This window comes from Mastomys coucha, unplaced genomic scaffold (genome assembly GCF_008632895.1).
Source record: "Mastomys coucha isolate ucsf_1 unplaced genomic scaffold, UCSF_Mcou_1 pScaffold20, whole genome shotgun sequence".
NCBI classification, from domain to species: Eukaryota; Metazoa; Chordata; class Mammalia; order Rodentia; family Muridae; genus Mastomys; species Mastomys coucha.
Genome location: NW_022196903.1, coordinates 86,024,105 through 86,031,777, shown reverse-complemented (window position 1 = coordinate 86,031,777; position 7,673 = coordinate 86,024,105). Strand labels below are relative to the sequence as shown.

At 40.0% G+C, this 7,673-nt stretch overlaps 1 pseudogene; it reads right to left on the bottom strand.

Annotated features, from left to right (window-relative positions):
* Positions 1 to 4,611: 4,611 nt before the first annotated feature.
* LOC116098255 lies at positions 4,612 to 5,730 on the bottom strand (annotated as a pseudogene).
* Between the last annotated feature and the right edge of the window lie 1,943 nt (positions 5,731 to 7,673).

The window sequence follows — 7,673 nt, the reverse complement described above, 5'->3', positions numbered from 1 at the left end:
CCACCTGGCCAGAATCCCTCGTCCCGCGGAACAAGGGGCCCCCGCGAGAAACCCCGGTCCGTGGCAGATATTTATTTAGATCACTGCGGGTTTGTCATCTACAGCCTTTATTACGTTATAAACAGACCCTTAGTCATGGGTCTGTTTGCGTTGTTGTCCTCTTCTTGATTTAACTTTGGTAATTTGGATAAATCAAGAAAACCATCCATTTCTTTTAGATTTTCTAGCTTAATGGAATATGAGTTTTGTTTTTGTTTTTGTTTTAAATGAAAAAATATTCCCTGATTATATTCTGTATTTCTTTTTTGTCTGTTGTAATATGTCCTTGCTCATTTGTGATTCTGTTAATTTGAGTCATCTCTTTCTTTTGATTAGTTGATCAAGGGTCTGTTCATCTTGCTACTCTTTTCAAAGAACCAGGTCTTAGACACATTGGGTCTTTGTATTGTTTTCTTTATTTCTACTCAATTAATTTTTTGATATTATTTTTATTTTTTCTTGCCATGTACTGGGTCTGGCCTTAGTATGTTCTTGGTTTTTTGTTTGTTTGTTTTCAAATTCTTGAATTGCATCATTACATTATTTGTGACCTTCTGACTTTAATTTAGGCACTTAGGTCTATAAACATCCCTCTTAGAACTGCTTTTAATATGTCCCAGAGGTTTTTTTTTCTGTCTCATATTTTAATTTTTATTTAATTCCAAAAATATTTTTGCTTTCTTTTTTTATTTCTTCTTTGACCCATTCACAATTCAGTAATGAGTTGTTTAATATCCATGAGTTTATACACTTTCTAGAGTTTTATGTGTTCTCAGTTTTAAGTTTTATTGCATAATGTTCAAATAGGACACATGATATTATTTCAACATTTTTTTATATGGTGAGTTTTGCTTTGTGTGTCAGCATGTGGTCTAATTTAGAGAAGCTTCCATGTGCTGCTGAGTTGAATGCATATCCTTTGAAGTTTGAGTGGAACGTTCTGTAGATGTGTGTTAGGTTCATTAGATGTAAGATGCCATTAATTCTAAGGGTTTTTGTTTTTGTTTTTTTTTTTTGTCCAAATGACATATCTATTAGATAAAAAGAGGTATTAAAACCTCCTGCTATTATTGGGTTTCTGTTAAATTTGCATCTTTAACTCCATTAGTATGCTTTTTATGAAACTGAGTGCACTGGAATTTGGTGCATTATATTTAGTGTTCAGATATTTTCCTAGTTAATTGATCTCTTATTAGAATGAAATGGCTTCTTTGTCTCTTCTGATTAGTTTTACTTTGCAGTCTATTATGTCAGATATGAGGGTAGCGATGCTTGTTTGCTTCTTAATCCCATTTGCTTGGGATACTTTTTCCATCCTTTCACTTTAAGGAAGTGCCTGTCTTAAAAGCTAAAGCGAGTTTCTTATACACAACAGAGAGGTGGATATTGTTACTTAATTCATTCAACTACCCTATGCCTTTTGATTGGAGATTTGAGGCCACTAATATCTAGAGTTCTTACTGAAAAGTGTGTCTCTGTTGTTTTGATACCATTTTGATATTTTTGCTGGTTTGTGTTGTTAGTTATGACTTGTTTCTCATTAAATCATAGCTTTATTTTCTTTCTAGAGTTGCTTAGCTCTTCAGTTTGAAGTATTGGTTTTATTCTGTTTTATTGCTTTTGTTTTGTTTGTTTTGCTTGTTGCTGTATATGAATTTTTTAGGCTGTTTGGATCATGGAAAGTTTTTTTTGTTTTTTTTTTTTTATCCTTCAACTATGGTGGGTAGTTTTGCTGGTTACAGTAGTCTGGGTTTACAGTCGTGGACTTTTAGAACACATCAGAGTGCATTGTTCAGGCTCCGCTGGCTTTCAGAGAAATTGGGTGTCATTGTAACGAGTTTTCACTAATATGTGACTTGTGCTTTTTCTCTTGAAGCTGCTTCTGTATATTTAGTGTTTTGTCTATGATCTGCCATGGGGTGTTTCTTTTTGCTTTCTTTCATTTCTTGCCTTGTTTATGCTTCTTGTATCTGTATAGGTATTTCTTTTCCTTAGTTTGGGGTAGCTTTGTTCTGCGATCTTGTTAAAGATCTGATCTCTGCCATTGACCTGGTATTCATCTCCCCTTTCTCCCTATAATTTGAAGATTTAGCTTTTGATTATATTTCACATTTCTAGTACATTCCTTTCCTTTGCTTTTATTTTTTTAAGTTTTCTTTTGTTATTTTGTCTAACCCTCTATTTTATCTTACTGCATGATATTCTCTCTTCTGCTTGATTCAATCTAACATGTAAGGCTTTCCCTGAATTACCTAATTGGTGTGTTGAGTTTTCTGTTCCACCTTCATTTCAGTTTGTATTTTACAAGTTTACTATCTCTTCATTGCATTCAGTGTTCAATTCCCAAATTATTTTCATTATCTCATTCAGGTAAAATAGAAAACATTCATACTTTTAATAAGTTCTTCTGTGGCTATAATGACACTGGTGTGCCTTTTTTATTTGAGAAGAATGAAGATTCTATATAATTTGACACGTGGTAGATACTCAACAACCTATGTGTCCTCAGCCGACAGACCAGTTAGATATCCTTGGTACAGCTGTTCAATAACGTGGCTAAACTGCAGTATCAGAAACTATCTGTTAAGACTTTAGGAAATCGTTCCCTGTGACCGGGTATCAGAGCCTCCAGATGGGTATCTTACTGAATTGATGAGACTTGGGAATCAGTGACAGGCCAGAGAAAAGGAAGAAGTCACTGTCTGTCTTTCTAAAGCTGGGCTTCTAAGGCAATGGAGGATCCATTAGCAATAGGAAGTATGGGTTCCTGGGTCATCTTTTTCAACATCAATCACTAAGATGGGCAGGGAAGCCTTTGGGAGTTATTAGGCCATATGGCCCTCTTGACCCTGCTTTTAAATTTTCTTTCCTCCTCTTCAGCTGACAAGGTATCAGCTGTGACTTCTTGCTACTATCAATATGCTTACTTCTGAGAACTTTCTTTATCCCTTTACTTTCTAATTTTCAGCTTCTAGGGAGCAGGAGACATGAGGTTGTTAGGGAAAAAATGTGAAGCAAAAAGTCTACAGGGACCATGCATTGGTTCAGGAATTGTTGCCTATTATAAAGAGCAGGGCTTTGTGCTGGCAGTATCCACTGTGTATTTAAATGGGTTAGACTTTTCAAGTCATGGCACTCAGCTAACTATGGAGGTTCTTGTTGCTATTTTCTAGCCATCTAGTTATTCTGAATTTAATTTTTAGTAGTATATGTACATGTTCATATATGTATATGTGCATATGCACATGTGTGAATGTATGTAGGGAGGCCAGAAATCAATATCAAGTATCTTCTTCAATTGTTCTCCATCTTATTCTCTTAAGACAATGACTCTCCCTGAACACGGAGCCCACTGGTTTGTCTATACTGCCAGGTCAGCAAGTTCCTGAGATCCACCTGTCGCTCCTTCCAAGCACTGATGCAAGCCATTGTGTCTTAATTTTCCCATTTTTGTTGGGGACCTAAACTCAGATCTTTATTCTTGCATGGAAGGTTCTGAAATTTTAAGGGAGGGATTTGGCTGGAAATGTAGCTCCATGGTAGAGTGCTTGCTTAGTATGCACAAGACCTTGGGTTTGATCCCAATACCATACCAAATCATACCAGTAAAATTTTCCATCTTTGGTGACAATATAAAAAATGATAGGGCTGGAGAGATAGTTCTGCAGTTACGAGCACTGACTGCTCTTCCAGAGGTCCTGAGTTCAATTCCCAGATGGCTCACAACCATCTGTAATGAGATATGATGCCCTCTTCTGGTGTGTCTGAAGAGCTACAGTGTACTCATATACATAAAATAAATCTTAAAAAAAGAAAGAAAGAAATGATAGATTTACTGGAGTGTTAGTATTTATTTAGCCTTGTTGTAAGCATTTCACATATTACTTCGTCTTAGCACAGTAGCCCTGTAGAGTGGGTAAGTACCCATTTTGTAGGTAGAAAATCAGAGACATAGAGGACCTGATGTTCCCAAAACCACACATAGCCTGCTGCCACAAACTGAAACCATAAGAGATGGGTAGGTAAAGCAAAAGTGCTTTGTTCTATCTGACTAAAGAACAGGATGAGACTCGGTCCCTATTCACTCAATGTTTCTAGAGTCTCTAGAACCTGAAGCCTGCCTTGGGTAATAGCACATCTTACTGCAGCTTCCCCTACTCTACCTTCCTCAAGTTCGTAAGACACATGCATTGACCACATCAGGCCTGCATTATCAAGCTTCTAGTCTGATTCATGCAGAACAACACACAGACAGAGCAGAATTCAAGAGTTAAGGATGGATGAACAGTCTTTGTATTGGTTCTGACACAACTGCAAAGTTTCCCAAAATAATCCATTAAGTACAGCAGTGTCATGTGTGTGTGTGTCCCAGTCTTTTTTTTTTTTTTTAACAAAATGATGAATGGGCTCCTAGTCAACATCATCACTGAACTTCATCTCCCACTCCGCCACCCATGTTGTGCTTTTAATCCCTCCTCAGTAAAAGAATTTAATCCCAAAGCTCCAGGTTCTCTCTTTGTCTACCTCCCCTCCTTGCCTTGGCTCACATCATCCCCAAGGAGGGCTGGTGCCTCAGTTTGGATGCATGGGAGAGCCCAGAGCAGTGACAGGAACAGAGGGAAAGGCCTCGCCCTCAGGAAAGGGATCGAGTAGGGTGTGGTGAAATGGGGGCTCTCATAGCCTGGGGCACCAGAGTCGGGGCTTGGGGGCAAAGGAAAGAATACACAGCCCCCCTGGGAAAGGCGTCCCCGCAACCTCATACTCTTCCGGGTGGGAATAGTCAATGCTTGATCTTTGGCCCTTCTGGCCCCGGTTACAGAACCACACTCGAACCACATCCTTCTCCAGCCCAAGCTGCTTGGCGATGGTAGTGATCTGCTGCAGGGAGGGCTTCGAGCACTTCAGAAATATGTTCTCCAGGTTCCACCTCACATGGTTCTCAGTGCTCTTTCTCTTTCAGGCCTACACTATGGTCTTCGATTTGTATATCTCCTGAAGGTTCTCATTATTGTTGGCTTTCTCCACCCACTTCTCCAGCAGGGGCCGCCCCTTTCACTTGTTCTTCCGGCTGAGCTGTAGAGCCTCAAAGTGGGAGATGGTTGTCTGGCTGAACACCTTTCCAAAGATGAATGGAGCCCCACGTCGGCCTGAGTGTACCCCAAGATGATCCTCTTCTGCTTCAGCAACATGGCAAACTGATCTAGCTCCTTCTGCGGGGCTTTCATATCCTGGGACTCCTCAGGATTTGGTTCGACCTTCTCCAACTTCACGACACTGGGGCAGGCGGCACAGGGACCAGAGGAGGATCCCTCTGAGCTGCACTCCACTTGTGTTCCTGCCTAGCTCCCAGGCTGCAAAGTCTCCACACCAACTTGGGGAACTAGGCCCAGTCCAACAGAAGGTCCACAGTATGCCATCCCTCCACAGAACTCATCTGCTGCGGGACATGGGGAGATCCCCAATACTTCTGAGCCTGGTCCAATTCCAGGTCTACCTTAGCCAGGTTCAAGGGTCCACCCAGCCCGGCTCCAGCCCTGCTGACCCATAACCCCCACTGTGGGGGTGAGAAGGCGAAGTCTAAAGCCAGGTATTCAGCTATGGGGAAGGTGGGCGCCCTGAGCTGGGAGCCTGGTGAAAGGACCAGCAGTTTCTTTTGTTGCATTTTTTTTCCTTTCATCCCTGTGCATTTTCACTGTGATATGGACAAATTGGGGGCCCTCCAAATTCATGCATCAAAGCCTCCTTCTAGAAATACCTCCAAATGTGACTGTACTTATAGACAGTACAAAATTAAGATAAAGTAAGCACATAAGAGTAAACCTTAATCCTATTTTATTTGTGTCAATACTAGAAAAACTAGGATACCAACCTATCCACAGAGAAGGCCCCATAAAAACCCAGGGATAGGATGGCTATTTATAAGCCAAGAAAGTGTCAGAACTGGGCGCTATTAATACCTTCATCTTAGAATCTTAGCCTCCAACATTATGGGAAAAAAAATCTGTGGTTTTCTGTGTTTTGAGCTGAACCATACATGTACACGTACTTTGTTATGGCTGCCTCAGCTGCCTCACATTTTGATAAAAGAATTTTCAATTCAGAGCCCTTAGTAAGAGCTACCTGAAAAGCCTCTGATGTTTAAGTTCATTGAGATTATCTCAGAGAGAGGGAGGAGCTTGAGTTCCCTCTTAGAGAAGGAAGTAGGAAAGATGGAAGTGGACCTGGCGTTCTGAGACCTGAGAAGTGGGGAGGTGGACTCCTACACAGCCTCCATCCTTATCACCTGCATATCCCAAGTCCAAGGATTTCACTTGAATTGCCCCAGGTCACTGAGATACAGGTCCAGTCAGGAATTGTTCTATGGTCTGAACACTATTATGAATTCACAGAGTTAATAGTTAATGCTGCAGTTGTTCCCAGTAGGATAGACTATGGGTTGAAAAGGGCCACACCCATGAAAGTAGCAATTCTCCAACTGTGGAGAAACTCCAGGCACAACAGAGAAGCCAAGGTGGTTCCTGCCTGGTATCTATCACCCTGCCTTTCCTTATTACATACCCTGGTACCTTTTGGAAGACTTCCATCCCCCTATACATACTAAGTGAATGGTCCCAGATGACTAGCAGAGCTTGAGTTAACAAAAGCAAACATAACCCTTACGTACTCCTAGTGCAATGTGCCAGAAGGCAGGGCAAGTTCTTGACTTATGTCATCCCAGCATTGGCTTCCTGAAGCAGCTCACCAGACTATAAAGATGCCCACCTCTTCCCTGAAAACATTCTATTTTTTTCTTACACTGACTAAAGCCCTTTTCTGGGGCTGACATCTACAGAGACCTTGTTAGTGAGATGATTATAATAGAATCAGGTGCTGAAAGGTGAGGTGGGAACAGCAAAGACATTAAATTCAACACCATTTTTCTTAGGATGTCATAGCCTGTGTATTGAGAGCTTTGACCTATTTATTTCTTCACAGAATGGTTCATTATGCAAATATAAATTTATGCCTATTGATAAAAATCAATGAAAGAATTCATTCTTTTATGGATTTTGGTGTTGTATCTAATAAATCTTTGCCTACCCTAAGATCATAAAGATTTTCTCTTTTATTTTCTTCTATAGGATTTATAGCATTGGTTTGTAATGAACAGAGGCAGAGATACAGGTTCGCTATTTGCATAAATAAATCTAATCATCATTCAGTGAAGAGTGTCTTATGTGCCTTTGTCAAAATTCTGTTGTCTGTGTGTGTGTGGATTTGGGTCTTGATTCAGTAGTCTGTTCTATTGAACACTATGCCCATCTTTGGACCAGTATCATTTTTTTTTTGATTACTGTGAGTTTATAATAAAAATAACATACAAGGAGCGAGCATGTGGTACATAAAACTGTAGATATAACACTTCATTCCTAAGTACTTTAGTGTGAATGTTTTAGCTTGTCACAGCAAAAAACAAAAAGAATTATTGGCAACCCTAAAATATCATTTTCCATACATCCTTATCTGAATATTGCTAATATCTCTTAAACATCAATGGCTGTTTTAAAGGTGTGGTAGGTCTCTTATCAGTGTCCCCAGTTTCTCTTTGATAATGTGCTCCTGGATTTCCTCCTAGGTATTAAAAGCTGTCACCA